A 21,182-nucleotide genomic window follows, 5' to 3' on the forward strand; every position below is an offset into this window, starting at 1 on the left:
TTTCATATCCTTTCTGCTATTTGTTTACAGTTCGAAGCAGGTTTTGAAATATTTAACTGATGCTGTCTCCTAGTCTCTGGACTTTTCATATCCTTTCTGCTATTTGTTTACAGTTCGAAGCAGGTTTTGAAATATTTAACTGATGCTGTCTCCTAGTCTCTGGACTTTTCATATCCTTTTCTGGATCGATATCCGTTGTTTAATTACTTTATAATTTTCTCAGCTTTATCAGTGCAGTATTCAGATTATATTATTAGGTAATTAAATTTGATGTTCAATCCCTGTGTTTACACAGCGTAGATAGCCCACTGTGCCGTTTCGCTTAGCAACAAACAATGAAAGAAACGAACTTACGTAATTCTTACTTTTCAACATTACGTAAAAGATTATATCCATTAGGGATAGGCGTCAAAGGGGGTTGATCAAATGTTGATACTTGTCTTTATATCTTACCTTGAATAATAATCTCATTTGAGACACGGAAACGCAAAGAAAAGTGGATACACAAAATTAATAATTTTATATTAAGATAAGTAGTGTGAAATTTTTACATTCATATAATAATTTTATATTAAGATAAGTAGTGTGAAATTTTTACATTCATATAATAATTTTATATTGAGATAAGTAGTGTGAATGTTTTACATTTATATAATAATTTTATATTGAGAAAAGTAGTGTGAAATTTTTACATTCATATAATAATTTTATATTGAGATTAATAGTGTGAAATTTTTACATTTATATAATAATTTTATATTGTGATAAGTAGTGTGAAATTTTTACATATATATATAATCATTTTATATTGCGATAAGCAGTGTGAACTTTTTACATTTATATAATACTTTTATATTGAAATATAAAATGTGAGATATTTTAAATTTATTTTCGCACAGAAAAGGAACTATTTTTAGTCTAATCACTTCACTGTCAATATTTAATATGTTCAGGTTTATATCTTAATACTTTAAGTTTCAAAAGCTTACTTAGTAATGTATTAGACACGAGTTGTATTTGTTAATAATCTGTTATTCTCTTCTGATGATCATGAATTTTCATTAAGTAAAGTAAGTGTGAATTTTTCTTTGTGTTCCGCTCTCTTAAGTACAAAAGTTAATCTAAAATGATGGTGAATGACACTTGCATTCGTTAATTGTCGCATGCCCAGTTTGCACAAGGCAGATGGACAGTCTGATGGCAGCTACAAGTCTTTAGTGAAACTATAGGTCCTATATAATTTAGGTCATTAACTCAAAACACATGCTACTTTTCCATAAAGTTAAAATCATACTCGTTCTCAATTTTGAAATTTCTAGGTTATATATAACCATACAGGCCGTAAAATCACAAATGCATACTTCCTAATTTGTAGCTTCTTAATGTTTAGTCCAGTAGAAATGTTGATATAATTTTAATTATGTACAATATTTACTAATACTACGTTCGCAGAGCTCCAAACGTCCACATCTTTTAAGATCATTCTAAACTATGATTTTTTTTCTGTTTTTTATGCGCACTTTTAAAGTTTCTATGTGCGAGATATTCAGAAACTTTACACTCAACTGGTCTTATAGACTCAGCCTAAACTAACTGTTATTATTATATCATGCAATGAGTCATTATTTTAGAGATTCTGACTTAAATATTTTCTGGTTAGAGATCTGAGCTTTGTATGCTACACATGTTAGGCATACCATACGTCACGAAAAATTGTTTGCTCAAATTTGAACTTTCTGGGCAGTTAGAATAATTTATGTGTAATACTGAAAATCAACATCAGTAAAAATAAATGAGTCTTTTTACAATTTTACATTTAAAATATAAAATGCATATAGTGAACCGAATTATGTATATAATGTCGAAGTTTGGGTCATATTCATAAACAATTTTATGGTTTCTCTCAATCTTAAAACATCAAATGGGTCATATTCATATACAATTTTATAATTTCTCTCAATCTTAAAACAGTAAATGGATCATATTCATATACAATTTTATAATTTCTCAATCTTAAGATAGTAAATGGGTCATATTCATATACACTTTTATAATTTTTCTCAATCTTGAAACAGTAAATGGGTCATGTTCATATACAATATAATGGATTCTCTCAAGTTGTAAACAGCCGTGTACTAATAATAAGACAGAGACCCTCACTAACGTGGGAAAAACGTGATGATCAAAACATTGCTTTATGAAATAAACGTAAGGATGTTATACAATTTGACAAGTTTTGCATACACATTTTTTTTAAAGATTAAATACATAAAAATGTTACATAGCAATGCTTTTTAACTAGAATTTAGAATCCTCATTCAACCCCATGAGCAGTGAAAGGCGTGAATCTTTTTTATTCCACTTTCCACAAGGATGGGTTGTTCTAAATGTCAACCTTAAAAGCATGATACAAAAAGAAGATATCTATTACCTTTAAAACTACATCTTAAACTGGACAAATTCCATTAAGACAAATTTATATAGGAAAAAGGCAACTATATTTGTAGCCTTTAGCAATCTGACCTTTCTCTCAGATCCCTTGGAGCACCCCTCCCCCCAAAGATGAAGTTAGAACATTACTTAAAACACTCAAGTTATTGAAATAAGTAAAATAAAGTTGAAGTAAAACAAAGCGATCAGAATTACGTTTGTTGGTTTCAAGATGAGAGTTCCTTGTGGAAGAAGAAGAAGAAAAAAGTGTTCAATACCAAGATCGTGTTTTTAATATTTTTTTTGTGTTCCTTGCAAATCTACTTTATTTTGAATCCATCTTTGTGCACGTGATGGTGTAATTTTTCTCCGGTGTTTCTAGTTCACATAAAAACATAACGATAGAACTCCAGAAATATGTCTTGCGCCTATTGAATAGGGTCCAGAGCAAAAATGTTTCTTAAACAGAATGACAACCACAGGAAAATCAAACCGATTTATGGGGTAGAAAAACAACAACAGGAGAAAACGAACTTGAGCTTCATAGCTTTGTTCTGTGTAAGACATGTTGAAATTTTAATGACTGTGAGTAGTAGCGATCCTCTTTTTCGGCATCATAATCCAGAATACCAGAGGGGAAGTAAAATGTTTATGTTCTTTCTGTTATAAGGACCAAATAACTTGTTCTTGGATAATGGACGGGATTTTCGTAGAAGCTTTTATTTTTTCGTGAAAGTCTATAACCCAATAACATCACTATTTGATTTACGTTCGTTTTCCATTCCATCGTCGTTCTCTTCTTACCATGTTTTATTGTTCGTGTTAGACATAGGTCCTGTATATTGGTATTGATTTGTCTGATGGTAAATGGGAGCTTTTTGAGAAATGTTTGTTTTCTTACTGAAGTATTGTCGCTTCTTTAATGTATCTCGAAAAGTGCTTACGATTCAAAAAATAGCACCACACTTGGACACATGCAAAGCGTTAGAAAGTAACACATATACACGGTTTACAGTTTAAGGCTGTGTTGCTATTCGATTGGAGTTATGTAGTACTTGAACCAGGATAATTTAATAATAATCTTAAATTACTCAACACGTGTCTGTTCACTACATATCTATTGATTTTTTATTTAGTTTCCGTCTAAAATACTTAGCTGGACAGAGTTGGTGACTCACGGTTATTCATGTGTTTAAATGTAGGTTCTTACATTTTAAAATTGGGAGATATACCTATGAAAATATTTATCTAATATAAATTAGCATGCAACTTTTTTGTTTGTTTTTATGTTGTTAAGCACAAACCCATACAAAGGGTAATCTGTGTGCTGCTCACCACAGGTAACGAAACCCGAATTTTAGCGATATAAGCTGAGTCACTGGGAGGCGAATACAATTGATAAAAAAAGATAATCAATGAAGTGTTTTACACCAGAAAGAAACACACGGCATTTTGAAGGCTGGAAATCTACTGACTACCGTGATCATTTTGACAAAGATTATACTAGAGCAACTTACGTACACTGGTACAGGAAAACAAATTGTAAGAAGTTTGTTTGTTTGTAATTAAGCACAAAGCTACACAATGGGCTATCTGTGCTCTGCCCACCACGAGTATCGAAACCCGGATTCTAGCGTTGTAAGTCCGCAGACATACCGCTGTGCCACTGGGGGGCCAAATTGTAAGAAAGCAACTAACTTTCAACTGCTTCACTACAAGAATATCGTTTGGAATTTTTACGTAATTGGTAAAAAAAAAGTAAAATGTGATCAAATTAATTAAATATCTAGATATATATATAGAAGTACCAATGTAATTAATGATATTTGTGCCGTAAACAAGGATTTACGTAGAAATTAGCAATATATTATTATATTTTTTACTCCAGCAGTTATGTGGTAATTTAGTTTTTCATTATGACAGTTAAGTGAAAAGCATTAATAAAGGTGTCTTTTTTTTATACATTTGGATTTTTCAGTTGAACGTTATCGCTTCATGTTCGATGGGATTGCTTTGGTGTCCAAATTGACACCAAGTTTGGCGAATGGTTTTCTCAGTTTTTGTGAACAAAACTAGTTAATCAAATGTCTAGAAATTTCCAGACATCGTATATATATCGATGCTACATTTTTGGTTTTCAAAAACAGAACGTCTGGTTTTTAGTTCTCGAACTATTTGAAAAAATCAATCTAATATTAAACTCACAGTAGAATATCATTTACCTTTCTTAAATTTAAACATAAAAAGGGATAAAACTATATTCTATATTTCCGCTTACCATAAACTTGCTTACACTGGCCTTTACTTTCATTTCGACAGTTTTATACCATTCTGTTACAAACGGAACTTAATAAACATTATAGTCTGCACAGCGCGTTACTCGACAAGTGACGTCTCATGCTTCCATACAAATCCGAAAACATGAAAATGGTGTTACAAAGAATGTTTTTCTCATGCACCTCACCAACAGCACTGTTAAGAGTTTTCTCACAAACTATACAAACCACCAATAGTGACATATATGGCAAAACTTCCGGTGTGTGTAACTTTAAAGAAAAAAATTGAAACGTATTCTTGAACCGGTCTGCATTCATTGATTTTGATCGTGAAGCCTCAGTCAATTGTTGTCATTTAAAACCTCTAAAACGTTCACATATCGTATATCAGTTTACGTGACCTTGGCGTGGAAGAGGCTACGTGGGATCTCAACAGTCCATTGATTATCCACGCGAATAGAAGATCATATAAGGGTAGGAGTACAAAATTTGTCAAAGATTAAATGCATTTCAACTGATCCTGTGATTCTTAATCCAGTGTCAATATGAAATGTCCTGAAGTGTGTTCCTGTGGCTCATCGTCTAGCATTTCTAGGGAATGTCCTGAACTGATCATGTGATTCTTAATCCAGTGTCAATATCAAATGTCCTGAAGTGTGTTCCTGTGACTCATAGTCTAATACTTCATGAAATATTCTGAACTGATCCTGTGATTCTTAATCCAGTGTCCATATGAAACGTCCTGAAGTGTGTTTCTATGGCATATCGTCTAATACTTCGTGAAATGTTCTGAACTTATCCTGTAATTCTTAATCCAGTCAGTGTCCATATGGAATTTCCTGAAGTGTTTCCCTATGGCTCATTATCTAGTATTTCTATGAAATTTCCTGAATTGATCTTGTGATCCTTAGTCCAGTATCTGTATGAATTGTTCTGAAGTGTATCTGTGATTCACCGTCTAGTATTTATTATGGAATGTCCTGTAATCTTCCCCAGTACATATTCTAGTTCAGCTTGAGTTATGTATGTAATAAGTTTGTGAAATTTTCTGTGATACATTTTATCTTGTTGTACCATTTGTATTGTTTAATGGTATATTCTATACAATTTTTGGGATACATTCTATGTGATAAGCAATACTCACAGGATAGCATCATAAGATTTATCATATTATGTAGTGTGTGTTTTGTTTGCATGCAAAGAGCAGTAATGTTTGTTTGAGAAACTGTATGTTGTATTACAATATATATTTTTATATAGTAGATTCACTACAGCTTTGGTGAAAATATTATACAGCAGTATTATTAAACATTTTTGTGGTAAATATTAAATTGTTATCTAATTTGTATTGTTAAATTCGTAACATTTGTAGAGTTTCTCTTTTATTTGTATATACAATATATTCTATAGAATTTCTGTGGTAAGACTTAATCGTAGGTTCAGACTGTATTGTTTATAACGCATTAAGTATAGTGTTTCTGAAATGTTATACTATAGTCCAGTTTTTAGTTTTATAAGGTCAAAGCTACAGTATATCTGTGATATCTATCATGCTGTACTAAAAGGATTTATAATATTACTGTTTGTATGGTAAATTATTTACTGTCCTATAGTCTGTATTGCTCATACATCAGACTTTGTGCTGCATTATTCTAAATTTTAAATAGTTATACAGTTTGTAATGATTATATGATAGATTCCGTATTTTTATATGTAAAAATGTATTACTCTATTACATTTTCTATTTTCATACTTTTTACTGAGGTATACCTAGTCCTTTCCTTTCTGGATAACCTGTAATATTCTTGTAGCTGAGTTTATAGTGTTGATATTTTCTGTGTGTTTTTGTTGGGCTGTTTTGCTGTTGTAACTTTTACTGTTTCTATTACACGTTTAGTATTTTCTGTTTTCTTCTTGTAGTTTTTCTATAGCGCATCTTGTGTTATATTTAACCTATATCAATCAGTCGTGTTTGATATTACTTTTGTTGCATGTGAGTAAATTAAAATTTGTATTTAAGAAACACTTTTGTTTTTGACGATGGTCTTAGTTTGTTTCGATACAAATAATCTCCACACTTATTTTCCTATAAGTGAATAATCCTAAAATTCCACCGTTCAGTTTCCGAAACAAACACTTAAGCCATATTTTCATAAACTTGACGTAAAATACAAATTAGGATAGCATATAAAATACCGATATACAGACTATGGTGATATAAAAACTCTGAGTTGGACTTCCGTCAAGGTTTCTGTGCTGCATGCAGAAGTTTAGAATAAATTAATACCTGTTTCTACAAAATGAGAGCAAGGTAAATAACAATTTTTCTATACACATCAACATGAATTTCTTTTTGGAGTCGTTTTACCTATGGTCTTCTAGTTTTATTTAGGAGAAAAAGTGGTTATGTTTACTTCTTAAGCCAAAGTCACCAGGTCATTCCAAGGACATGTGATGCTTGCGTAACAAACAACTATAATGTGATTTCAACACACGGATATCCACATATGAACATGTTTGAATGTATACATTCACTTTTCACTTTGAATCTGTCCTATTACATCTCCTGAGATACATTTTTACCTTGGCCTAGATCATTATTGTAGTGTAGCATTTTTCTTGCTGAAGGAAGGACAGACGTTGTTGTCCAAGATGTCTGTTCGTGGTATTTTTTTCTGTTTCTTTTTTTTTCTCACCTAGTTGCCACAGTAGAACATAAAATTACAGTCCTTTTCTCACATGTGGCATTCATGGGAAATTTATTGACGTTAATTAAATATTCTGTATTCCATTTGTTTTTGCTTTTTTACGTATTTTCGCAGACATCTAACTTAAAGAGTCAAATTGTACAAAATCAGGTGGAAAGTCGCTGACGAAAAGTATTTAGATCCAATATTACGACATTAGATATCAATACTTCCTTCTTTTTATTGACTTTTATCTGCTGTATTAGGATAAAATGTTTGATATGTTACAATCATTGCATCATTTACAAACTTGTATTAAAACTTGATGAAATCTTATGCTATAGTTTCATATTTAGAGTGAGACTTCTTTACATGCCCTAGCATCCTTAACGTTTCAGTTCTTCTTTGTATTTGTTAGCACAGCTTACTGGTTTTAAAACCATTAATCTCATATGTATATATACATATATATATGTATATAAAGAGGTTGAGTACGTTATATTTAAACAATCTGAAATATGCAAATCAACATGACACGTGACAAACACAGCCGATATAAAGTCTTAGTGGTACAGATTGTATCAGAACTACATTTTGACATTTGCTTGGCGTTTTGCGGGTAATGTGATGCCATCGGAAACTGATCGCAAAATATTCATACATTCGGATTATAACGATATTTTTAGATAATGAATTTGGAGTTTTCAAGACAGGGATATTCTATGTACTTAATAGCGTTGGAAATAAAGGAAACGGATCAACTTGTGGCATCCTGACCTCACAGAAAGAGACTTGCAACAAGTCATACCCCAGCCGTTGTACGTTAAGTGTGTAGACTTGCAACAGGTAAGAATCCACTAACACAAAAATCAGCGGCAAAAGCCGTCCACATGCCCCAGGCAACAAAAACAGCATAATTAAGAAGGTTATCCAGTCATACCTCTCATTCGAGTGTCACAGTATACCTCAAACATCTGGAAAATGGAACGGGTATTCATGCTATTCTATGCGAAAACAGACCCGTCAAGTAGCCGGACGCTGCATATATGGATTTCTGTACGACTGGACGTAGCGAAGAGAACTGTAACGACGTGGTAGGTGAGGCTCCAAAATAATTTTATATGACGTACTCAACCTCGGTATATAATTATGTTCATAAATACATCATTTTTGTTAGTTAACTTTTTAATTATGCGATTTACAGGACAATCATCCTTTAAGTATCAAAAACACTTAACTATGATGACATTTTACATCTCTTACACAAAGCAATGAAAATTGACAATTACTTACACTTTGCATCCACATTCTATGTACAACTTATTTGTATATCTACAGTAAATTTTCAAATTATGTGTAAAAAATACCATCCAACCGGTCAGAAAAAGATTTATGACTGGATGCTATGAATAAGAAAGCGGGAATAGTTTAATATATTCAGACTGATACAACAATTTCTTCGTAATTTCAATACAATTTGAGTTAAGATTTGAATATAAGCATGAATTGTAAGCATACCCTATACGTTTGTATTTCTCAAACTAAAACAATACGTACTTCAAAATAACAGTATTCGTGCCAAAAAAAAATCTGCTTACTTAAGCAATGCCAATATTTTGCAAGAAAAAGTCCTGAAAAGAACAATTTTAAAATATGGAGTTCGATGCTCATCATAAGCAATTCTAAAATGGAAAAATTGAAATATATTGTTTGTAAACTCCATTATTATGAAGTTTTCAATATTAAATTTCCATGTTTCTTGTGTAAAATTACGTCTTTTATGTATGAGAGATTTAAACTCCGTCTGTGCTTTCACTAACAGGTAAGCACACGAACTATTATTTACAATCAAAATCTAGTGCTGTTTATAAGATATTGTAACTAGAGAGGGCTACTATTAGTCATTGAATCTTTACGTTACTGTACGTCGGTAAAACACTAAGTTCATAAATGATTTTATTCTGAATGTTTGAAACAAGAGAAATAAGAAAGGTACATTTGTAGTTTTATGATAAATATTTAGATTCTGAATGATTCTGTAATGACCAAGATTCAAAGCGTTGTTTACATAATAATTATCTGAGAGTAAGTATATATATGTAGTTGAGACGGCTGATATGGGTATTGAAAACTTTTGTTTTAAAAGCACAAAACAAGTAACAACGTTTCGACCTCCTTAGGTCATCATGAGGTTAAAAAAGAGCTCTTTCTTAACCTGATGATGGCCTAAGAAGGTCGAAACGTTGTTACTTATTTTGTGCTTTGAAAACAAAAGTTTTCAATACCCAGATCAGCTGTCTCAACTATATATATACTTCAGTTGGGTTCCTCGTCATTATTAATTCTCTGAGAGGCTAGATGGGAATTAGCAGAAATATTAGTCAAAACATTTACTATTAACTGCAAAAATATATAAAGAGTTGATGAGGTACATCCAACGCAAGTTATTGTATAGAGTTGGTTGTTTGGTTGTCGTTCTTGTTGTTTTCTTTAGCGCCAAGCTACACAATGGGCTATTTATGCTCTGTCAACCGTGTAGATTTGAACTACAGATTTTAGCATTGTAAGTCCGTAAGCTGACCGCTGATAAATACACTTTAAGATCACACCCATACTAGTAATATTTGTTGTCATTAATTAACGGAAAGAGACCCTAGAAATTAAATAGAACTAAGATTAAATCACACGAATTCTTCTTTCCAAATAATTCATATTTCCTCAGAATTGACAATATATCAAAAATGAATTAAGCATATGTAATTGTAACTCATTATGAAAAATTTAAGTTCATTTCTCTAATTAAATTTTAACAGTTTTATATATAATACCGTTCAACGTCTTTGTGATAAAAAAAAGACTTCTTCCTATCTATTTCTAACTAGTATCAATTAAATGTTATGTTTACTTTCAAAATTGTATAACTAGTACAGCCAACAAGATAATCTAAACATTAAAGACGTATTAAAACTTTTAAAAATTGTATGAGAAACAAATATTTCAATTGGTTCTAATTCAAGATAATATAAATTTAAAAATGATTAACAAAAATAAAATTAGTTAAATGCATGATCTACAAAGTTTGGGGAATATTTGTAAATTATAAACACATATAAAAGAGTGAATTTCTTCATTGTTTATTGTTAAAATTAAAGTTTCTTCGAATACTTTTGCCCATAAGAATAGGATAAAAAATTATTTGAATACAAATATTGAAATCAACTAAATATCTAGAATTTATACATTTTATCCAGTAATACTCATCAGAAATAAAAATATTAAATACAGTTTTTAAAATACATACTTACAGTAACACACATTATAGCTGCATAATTGAAATCAAGAAAAAGATTAGACTGAAAATATTAAATTTTATAGATTCAGGATAATGTATTTTTAGGCTATAACCTTACACGAATTTAAAAATTACAGTTGTTGAAATTCACACGTAAAGTATTAGGAATTTTTGAATAACAGCCTAACTTGGTAACTAAGAAATGAAATAGATTAATGGCAGCATAGGGTGATAGTATCTGATAAATGACAATTTACATTAATTAATTTTCTGTTTGCAAATTATTGATTGCAAAACTTAGTAATCTCTTAATTGCGCAAAGCTACACGATTGACTATCTGAGCGTTGTCCACCCTGAAGAATCGAAACCAGGATTTTAGCATCGTAGGTATGGAACTTAACGCTAGCCCACCGATGGGACCTGCTTTAGATAATTAGATTTGCTCTTGTTAAAATAATTTTACGTTATTAACGTACGATTACAAATAAGATAGTGCAAAAAGTATATTAAAATTAAACTCAAATGTTCCCATTGAATATAATATAATCCATACCTTCATTATTTATGGAACTATAATGATAACTATCATCGAAAAGTTACAAAATTCATTACTTTTTTCCAAATTTTACAATATGTCCTAATAACTATATTTGTACTGTTTAACCAATAAATTCTAACTTATCAACTAACATAAATCCATTTTCTTTCATGTATTCATATATTAATTGTAAAAGGTAATGCATGTAAAATATTTTTCCGTTTCACTCTGTGTGACCTATGAGAAGCTAATATATGTTTGAAAGAATGTAAAGAAATTATAAAATTTTCACAAAGCATAATTAATTACACACCTAAATATAGAAAAAAGTACAAAAAGTATACACTATTACATTGCTTTAAAAGGTTAAAGACGATGTTTCAAATAACTGTTATACACTTATTTTATGGCTTTTGAACAACAATATATTTTGTTTAATATCTGAAACAAAGCTGTTGGTGAAAAAAAAAAGACAACTGGTGCATTGTAATTTTTTATTTGAATAATACTTTAAGGTGTAAATATTTAACTTAAAGCAATTATTAGCAATTTATTGATTAAAGTGAATATGATGTGAAAGAATTGATTTATTTTCGTAAACATGTAGTTTAAACAAAATTATAATTTTCAAAATAAAAAATAAACTTGCAGATTATCGTCTGGTTTGTTCAGTTTTGCCAGATCTTTTCATCAGGAAAACCACGGATGTGAACATAGCAATAATTGTATCTCCGATAGTTAATAGAAGCTATTCCGAAAGTTATTCTGTTTATTATCTAAAGACAATATATTTCATTGAACATGGCCTTCTATTTCAGTGATAAAATACTACGTCATAAGTCGACCTACTAACCTATATTGTGTTGGAGACAGAGCCAACTTTACTGTCCATAAAATAAAAAAAATTAATTGCTAGAATAAATTATGTTCATAAGAATAAACACATTTAACACATGAGAAACGACGTCGTATAGGATTAGAGGAGCGTAGAGTAAAAAGGAAATTAATCATCTAATAAACTAGTTTCCAAGCAAACGACAAGATAGACAGATGAATAGTTAGAAACAGAGATGATTGGATAGATAATATGAAACATAGCTATCTTTTCATTAGACATAGGAATCACCTCTAGACATTTGCCTTCTAAACTGGTGTGTTCATATAATATTTTGGTACAGAGATTTTACATAACACTTAGATCAAAATAAAATAACTTAAATTATTAACATAACATATTTTTCTATTATTCTCTAAATACACATTATATGAAAAATCACAATAAAATAAATTAACATGTTTATTTCCAAGATTTTGTTCCTGACATTTGTTCTTCATTATGCACTAAGAAAGATTTATAAGCTTAGTCAAGCTTTGTACAGGTTTGACAACTTTTAGATCATGTTATTTTTAAATAGATAAGTTAAAATAGTCCAATATAAATCTTATAAACTGACACTTCTAAATGAAATAACTTTCACACTATTGAATGATTAAAAATTATTATATGTATCTTATAATTTCAACCACACTATGTACGCTATAATCATTTCCGACGATGCAGACATAGTCCGGTTGAAATAGTATTATACACTCGTATTCTTCATGAAAAACCCTGAGAAACTGAATAAGGAATGTAGTGTTCAAAATATAATAGGCCTAATACTAATGTCTTACGTCATGTACAATTCACTGTAGTTATGCTTCGGTAGCTTAGAAAAGGCGTCCACACCATAACAATTTCTAATAATACAAGTTTCAGAATCTCGAAAGTAATTATCAAGAAGTTGAAAAGACTTCATTTAAATGGTACTAGCAAGACAAAACGATGATATCCAATAATTAAAATATTTATTTTAACTCTTAACGCTGAAGAGAAATCATGTTGCCCTTATTTCTTCAGTTTTCTTTTAACTTTCAGATCTTTGTTGCTGTTTTACATGTAGTATTTGTCTACTTCAATTAAAGTTAAGATTTCACTTTATAAATTGATATCATTACATAGAAGCTTGTATTGTGACATTTTTCACATGAACAAACCTTGTATAAGAGTAGATTAACGAACCTGAAAACTCCTAATGTAGATATCAAATTTAACCGAAAGAAACTGACACTAATGTAATTTTAGGACAACTTTAAGTTTAGTAAAGTATCTCTTAGTTTCACATCAACAATCGCTTTGGTTCATACTATTAATCAAACGAAAGTAATCCATCTTTCAAAAATAGTCTTCTCACTGCTGAGAAATAGATTCGGCCAAGCAAGAAACTTAATGGAGAAAACGTGTTTTCGTCATGCCGACTGATCAGAATCAAGCATGCGCAGTGTGTGTAAATGTAAAATCTTGTACTTGAAATTATATCCGTAATAACATTTCCGAAACTCCCTTTAAGTTTGTTAAAGCATTTTATGGATTTTTCTGTGAGATTTTTTGTATATCAGTAGATTACACTTGACTGTATCATTCACAAAACGAAATGATAAAACAATGAATTGGTGATTATTGTTACGAAAGCTTAATTAAAGTCAGTACTCTCTGATTTGTTAATTAATATGACGATTTTTTATATTTCACAACTTTTAAAGCAAATTACAAAAATTAACATCTTCCAAACACTTTTTCTGTAAAGACTAGAGCTCAAGTGATACGGGAGCCCTTTTGATAACGTTTTCAAGTTGTTCTGACTAAAAAAACAATGTCATGACCTCGTGGAATTCACATATTCAAAAAATTTGTTTGTTTTATCAGTACCTGGTGGCTATATCATAGACAAATAAATTAAGATACTTTGATATAGGAAAAGTTACCTTCATTATCTAAATCATAAATACTTAAATTTCTGGATGTACGTTAGTGAAAAGTTTCAAAAACTCAAGATACTTTTTTTAACCCTAAAAGTTAGAATAGAAGATTCTATTTAACCTGAATTTGTCTCGCATAAATATATATATATATATATATATTGTGTGCAAAAGAGTGGGAATGTGTTAGTTATCTATTGCGATTTTCTTCAGAAGAAGTCTTGTTATTCTGACAAAAAACCATTAACATGATCTTTGAAAAAAGTTTTTTCTTCTTTAGATGTTGTTAATGTTTTCCCCTGAAAATTACAAATTTTCGTATTTTAAAACATAATAAAGATGTACTTTTTGCACAAAACAACATGTAGGAACTTTAAATCATGTTACTTAAATGAGGCATAAATAAGATTAGCCAAAACTAAGACAAGGGGGTTAGGGTTAGGTCATTTTCATAAGCAAAACTCGAAATTTCCTTTTAGTTTTATTGCATGAAAAGCACTTGAAGATGAGCCGGGCATTTCCTAATTGTCAGCGTGCCCAGATTGTGAATCCGAGGATTTGTGGTTCGCGTACTATTGCTAAAAAAACGTGCCCTGCGTATTGGGGCCGAGGGTGCGCTGTAAGAGCAACAATCAAACTCCACTACTCAATCAGACAAGAGTAGCTCAAGAGCTTACTTACTTACTTACGTGGCAGGGGTTCAGTTTGAAAAGAGAGAGAATACAAGAGACTTCTCTGGAGTGCTCAGGAACATTTGTTCCTCTTCAACCCCGCTCGTGGAATGTTAGTTCTCGTGATTCTAAAGGGAAGAAAAAGAAAAAAAGGGTAGGAATAAGGAGGCCGGCAACAATGAAGAAGTATAATATTGAATTTGAATCTTTTTTCATTTTCGTGTTTGGTGTTCGAATGTTGCTGCTACAGGCACGGGTAGGCGTTCTCATATGTGTGGAACTTGCGATGTTGTATTAACTAATAATTTATTGTTAAATCATTAAATGAAATAATTAACTACTTAACGACCCTCTCAGGGTGGGCGGGAACTTATAAGTTCTATGCACCAGATTTAGTTGTGGGGGGAACCGGAGTACCCGGAGAAAACCCATTTTCACAGGGCAGACTCCAAATAAAAGTCAGCTCAAGGGTTGACTGGTGTGAGATGATTATACCTCCTGTCCTCCAGCCTATCAGGGACGACTACGTGCGAGTTGACTGCTGGGGGATCTTTATATCACTGTCCTGAAATACGGAAACAAACAAACACTTCAAAATGTTAATATAACAATTTGCGCGGCGATTTTTTATTTTTATTTATTTATTGATACATTAAATAAATATCATAACTCACCAAGACATGGTTCAGTTCTGCGCTCTGTCTTTACTAAATAAAAGTATCTAACCTTCATTGCACTTCTATCACCGAAAAAACAACTCTGCACTATATCTCGATTAGGTCCTGTGACGGATTTATTATTATATATTTAGTCTAATATCGATATTTTTTAAATTTAATTTATATTTAGAAATGTATATAACTTATACTGTTAAATATGTATTGCGAAACTCCCGCCTATCCTCTAAAGTTGTAGAAGATTTTCGAGTATATAAATCAACAATATATGTGTGTAAGTAAACGCTAGTGTTAGCTTCAGTGTTGTTACGTAAACTAAAATTTAGAGAAACTCTCTACACACCTATAAGCTTCGGAAGTTATAACTGTGATTGTTATAATGCTTATTAATCGGGACACTTCAGATATTTGACCAAGAACATTTATATATTTAGAACATTACAAACCATTTAATTTCAGTGGATTCACATCGGATATTAGTACTTTTACGAAAACATTACCTAACGTCTTCGGTGAAAACTCGACCTGTAATCGGTGTGTGATCAGTGAAAACTACAGGGCTAGCTAGCTCCGTGTTAGGTGAGTTGTACCTATGTCAACTTGAAATTATCTTGCTCATTGTGAACCCTCAACCCTCGGTAAGATATCAAGGAAGTTCCAGACTAGAAAGAAGACTTTATATTGTTTGTAAGTTTGTATATAAATTATTGTCTATAATAAATCCCCCTTCAGTGGCACAGCGGTATGTCTGCGGACTTACAACGCTAGAATCCGGATTTCGATACCCATGGTGGGCAGAGCACAGATAACTCATTTTGTAGCTTTGTGCTTAATTACAAACAAAATATAATAATCGTTATTGCATATTGTGTTAATATTTGTAAATTAAAATATATCTATATTAAAAAAGAAACTGTGTGTATCAATTTTGTTGGCAATTATCATAAATTGGATATATATCGGCATTTATTTAACTACTAAATCTAAACTACAATTTAACTCAGTTTTAGGCTATTTGAAATTGTAATACGCAACAGTCCTCATTATTCGCACTATCCACATATAAATTGGAGAATTTGATCATCTGGTAAATAACATCCTAACTGGTGGCTAATTATCTACCGTTTGGAGAGTTTTCAAACTTATTAGCGTCTATTCCAAATAAATAAAAGCTGCAAAGAAATATCAACCTTGAAAAACGCGTATAATCACAAAACTGACAGAAATCTTTTATAAAACAAATATACGTTTTATATATAAAATTCACAAGTTTTTTAGACATGAAGATTAATTTTTATTGATTATTTTACGGTAAGACATGTATTGAAAAAGTCAGGCCATAACACTGATTAATTATGAAAGACGGAAAGTTTTATGTACTGACTGGGAGATGAATACCAAACCCGAATGTATGTAATTAGTTAGAAATTGAAAAAAGACTCTGATTGATCAATAATAACTAGTTTCATAGCTTCTAAATAAAACAAAAATCAGGTATGGGTGATAGCACTATTCAATACATCTTTTATTATAACTATTAACTCATAGGTTTTGCAAAACAGAAAATGTAGATGCAAGGGTAAAAGTAGGGGGAACTTAGTTTTACCGAAGAATCTTGTTACCTTTCTTGTGTGGGTAACCTCTGTACACATAATGTAACGTACAATTTATTTAACAAGCAGAAAAAAAAATACCCCAGTAACGTAAAGTACATTTGTGGACACATAGTTATATTCTTGTTGAAAATACTATTAGCAATAAAACTAAATACGCTTTTGTGATTGCAGAGATGTCAGTGGTGTATCAATAGATTTGCAGAGATGTCAGTGGTGTATCAACATATTTTTTTGTAAATGCTTAATAAATGTATAGATATACTGAAGTATCCAAACAAAATCTGACAGAAACCTCACTTTATATATTAGATAACTAGAGAGAAAGAGGGATAGATGGCAGTGTTGTCTGTTTTATCTGATCCAACCTGTTTAGCAGCATGACCCACCAGAAAACAAGTTTCAGAACATTACCTAGGGCCTGTTCTCAAGTTCTATAAAACCCGTTCCAGTCATATTTTATAGTGAGAGGTCAAGGTTTTTGTTTCTTTATCGCATGTGCATGCAGGGATGTAAAACACGTTAAACAATACATGCTAAGCTGACATACGTTCACTATAAAGCAGTTAAGTAGAAATATTATATAATCTATATTCTGCATTAAAAAAACAAACGTAAAAAAAATGTAAATGAGATAAAATCTGTTTCTGAAAAAAAAATTTACAAGGACATTCATTGTGTCCTTATCTGAGGGTCAGGCAAAACTCGTGTAACATCTTAATATGTGTTAAGTTTAGACTAATATATTAGGTTGTATGACTTTACACATTTTCTGTGTTAAGTTTAGACAAATATATTGGGTTGTATGACTTTTGCACATTTTCTGTTGCACGTATGTTGCGAAATTTAGCAATTCCCCCGTAAAGCTGAAAGTATGTGTTTTTTTATTAGCTCTAACTATCAACAGTGGATATGGATATCAGGTTCGGCGATTTTATGTCCGTAACTCTCCCTAGAAATATATATATATATATATATACATATGCATACAAAATATGTATATGCATATAAATAGCGTTTTGAGCATAGAAAAAAAAATTACACGACATTAAACATTTGTTTGGTTAAGCGCAAACTTGCACAATGGGTTATCTGGGTTGTGCTCACCGCAGGGATCAAACCATGAATTTTAGCATTATAAGCCCTGAGGTTTCTTGGTGTAGCTCACATTTAGTACCCTGATTGATCTGCCACAAGCATACTTTAGCTCACATGTAATAAAAAAAACAATTGTGTTAAGTAATCTGTGCCATAGTCCTGCTCAGTTTCAGCTACAGTATATGTTTTGCCTCGGTATAGTTATTCATGGCTGCTATATTAAAATATAATTATTCAGTTGGGATCAAGAACCTAGTTAGAAATCATGAAAACCTCTCGTTGAATATTTGGTCACCTGAAGTATAAATAGATACAGGCATTGATGATACAATAACTGAACGATATGCACTGAGTTGAGAATAGACAGCACTCTGTTGCATTCCAAGTGTTTTTCTGTCATATAGAGTAATTCCCTAAAATTATATTGATCATAATATATTTACCTTCAATTCAAATAATAAAGTTGGACACGTATTTTACATTCTATCACTGCACGAGTTCCTTCGTTATTTTCAATCAGTGGATAATTTCTAACACACCAGTGCTTAGATTTGCTTTACTTTGCTGTTACTATGCCCATATACATCCATCAGAACAGTAAGATTATCGTAAAAGCTCATTCAATCATTTATATAAAAAGCTAAAATGCATTGATGCCCTCACATTACTGCTTGCTTGCTATACACCCGCGTGTTGATAGACATCAAACTTAAGGGTAAAACGCCTGATTAATTTACAACTAGATCACTGAAAGACGAAAGACGAATTGTTGAATTTCAGTAGCTTTAACTATGATAATTTTCTGTTATAGACTTAAAAGTTTACATTTTAATACTTAACTTATTCAGAGCTAGTAAAAATTTACATACGCCTTGTATTTTTATTCATCTGCTGACTCAGCCATGCTGTTTATTTCTAACAAAAGTTAACACACGTAACTCTCTCTCTCATTCTCTCTGTCTGTGCGTGCCCTTTATTTATGAACCTAAGCCTTCGTTCTGCTGCACCCCTGAGCTTAGTCATACAAACTAAGTGTTTCGACAGCCATTCTTGGTTTAGTCATGGTTTTCACAGATGTCGCCACTTTGTCCATACTGAAACAATGAAATCGTTTTTCGATTTAAAATGTATATCCGCCATTACGAAAAAAATAAAATTTTCGTCTAAGAACAGAATTCAACTAGTTTTGTGAAATGTATAGAAGAACATAAGCTGATTCTGTAGCCTTAATCAAATATTTTAAATTATGGTGAACATATATATATACATACATAAAGCAAACTAAATATCTCATTACAATATACTTATATGGAGCATGTATTCTGTTAGTTTACAAAGGGTAGAACTAACACCGTAAATTAGCTAACAAATTTTGCACAATGATGGTCGCATCGCGCTTAAGAATGTCGTAGAGAAACCTTTGAGTTACCTTCTAGTTAGATATGGAACGGGCAAAGTTCAGTAAAAGTTAAAATCATGAAGTTTTAGTTACTACGTGAATATGAATAACACGTAGCGAAAACACTCTAGACACCAGGCAACGGTAAATTCGAGCAACTCCATACGCTAAAGAAACACTCGTAAACATTGATCTTGCTGCGCAAGTAACATATAAGATTGGTAAATTGGTTAATAGTGTCTCTTGTAGACAATTCAATTCAAGTTTGCTGGATTTTCTTTTTATCTCTCTTACTAGATTTGCTCAACGTTACTTTCAGCTTTGTTTTTATCTTAAACAATAATTGTAAGAGATTGTGATTGAAAGAAAAAATATTATATTATTAAAAGTCAACCACACTAAATCTACCATATTTAGTGCTAACAAAACCTTCTGCCCAATGCCAGAGATCATGAGGTCGGCTGAAATATACATACTCATACAAACATACTTAAACTACTGGCAGGTATTTCGATTGAAATTAATTATTTTAAGAATAATTAATCATCGGGAGTGCTCGAAGATTGAGCAGTCTTCCTTCGTCCCACTCAAGGATTGGGAAATGATATCGACTTGGTTATGGAATTAAAGGCTGACGTGAATATTATGTATGATATACATTGGGCTGGGCACTGAACACTAAAACACAAACAAACGGCCGATTTCGGACATGTGGTCCTTCAGGGTGGCGGAGATTTATAAATCATATGCCAAGAATTTGTTGTGGGGGAGTACCCCTAGAAAACCCACTTTCGCTAGTAAAACACCAATCCGTTACCAGTGTCTGGTTAACGAGAAGAAGCAGAGTGATAGGCGAGGATGTAGGTTACTTAGTGAAAGGGGGAATCTTTCTGTCTGTGGATGTTACTTAGGGAGGTACTCATGTTGGAAAGGGGTCTGATCGGGATTGTAGCTTCTGGGTCACTGGTAGATGGGCGAAAAATGAGGAACGACTGTAGGTGAGGCTCGTCTGTTTGGTCGTACGGTGGAGTGGATGTGTCAATGTTTGTTCTTATGGAGAGTCAGTTTAGAAATTTATTTACTACAATGTGAGTGTAATAATAACATGGCCAAAGGTTGCAGTCATTGTTTCTTTAAGCATGTTGACTGGACTGAAGTAATGTGGACCAAAGTGATCTTCTCAGATGAATCAAAATTCAACCTGCACGGGTCTGATGGGAACCACTTTGTATGACGCTGAGGTGGAGAAGTGTTTCATACAGCATGTTTGAATGCAACTGTGAAGCATCCACAGGGTCATGTGATATGAGGATACATCTCTGGCAAGGGTTTGGGAATCCTGCATGTTGTGAAAGACACTGTCAATGCCGACATGTACACCGAAATCCTCGGGTACCGATTAAAGTCAACAGTTCAAGATTACTTCAGTGGAACTGACCAGTGCACATTCCAGGATGGCTCTGCTCCATACCACAAGGCTACAAAGATTGGTAGTATTCATGCACTGTATGGGTTAGACGTGAAATAAAGAACTTTCACTCTACGTGTATTGAAAAGACATGATTTCATTGATTGAGGTTGAAAAGACATCTTAAGTTTGATTTAATTGTTTTAAGTTGAAAAGACATCTTAAGTTTGATTTAATTGTTTTTAAGTTGAAAAGACATCTTAAGTTTGATTTAATTGCTTCAGGTGAAGAAC

The sequence above is a fragment of the Limulus polyphemus genome, unplaced genomic scaffold (assembly GCF_000517525.1).
Source record: "Limulus polyphemus unplaced genomic scaffold, Limulus_polyphemus-2.1.2 Scaffold9, whole genome shotgun sequence".
Taxonomy (NCBI): domain Eukaryota; kingdom Metazoa; phylum Arthropoda; class Merostomata; order Xiphosura; family Limulidae; genus Limulus; species Limulus polyphemus.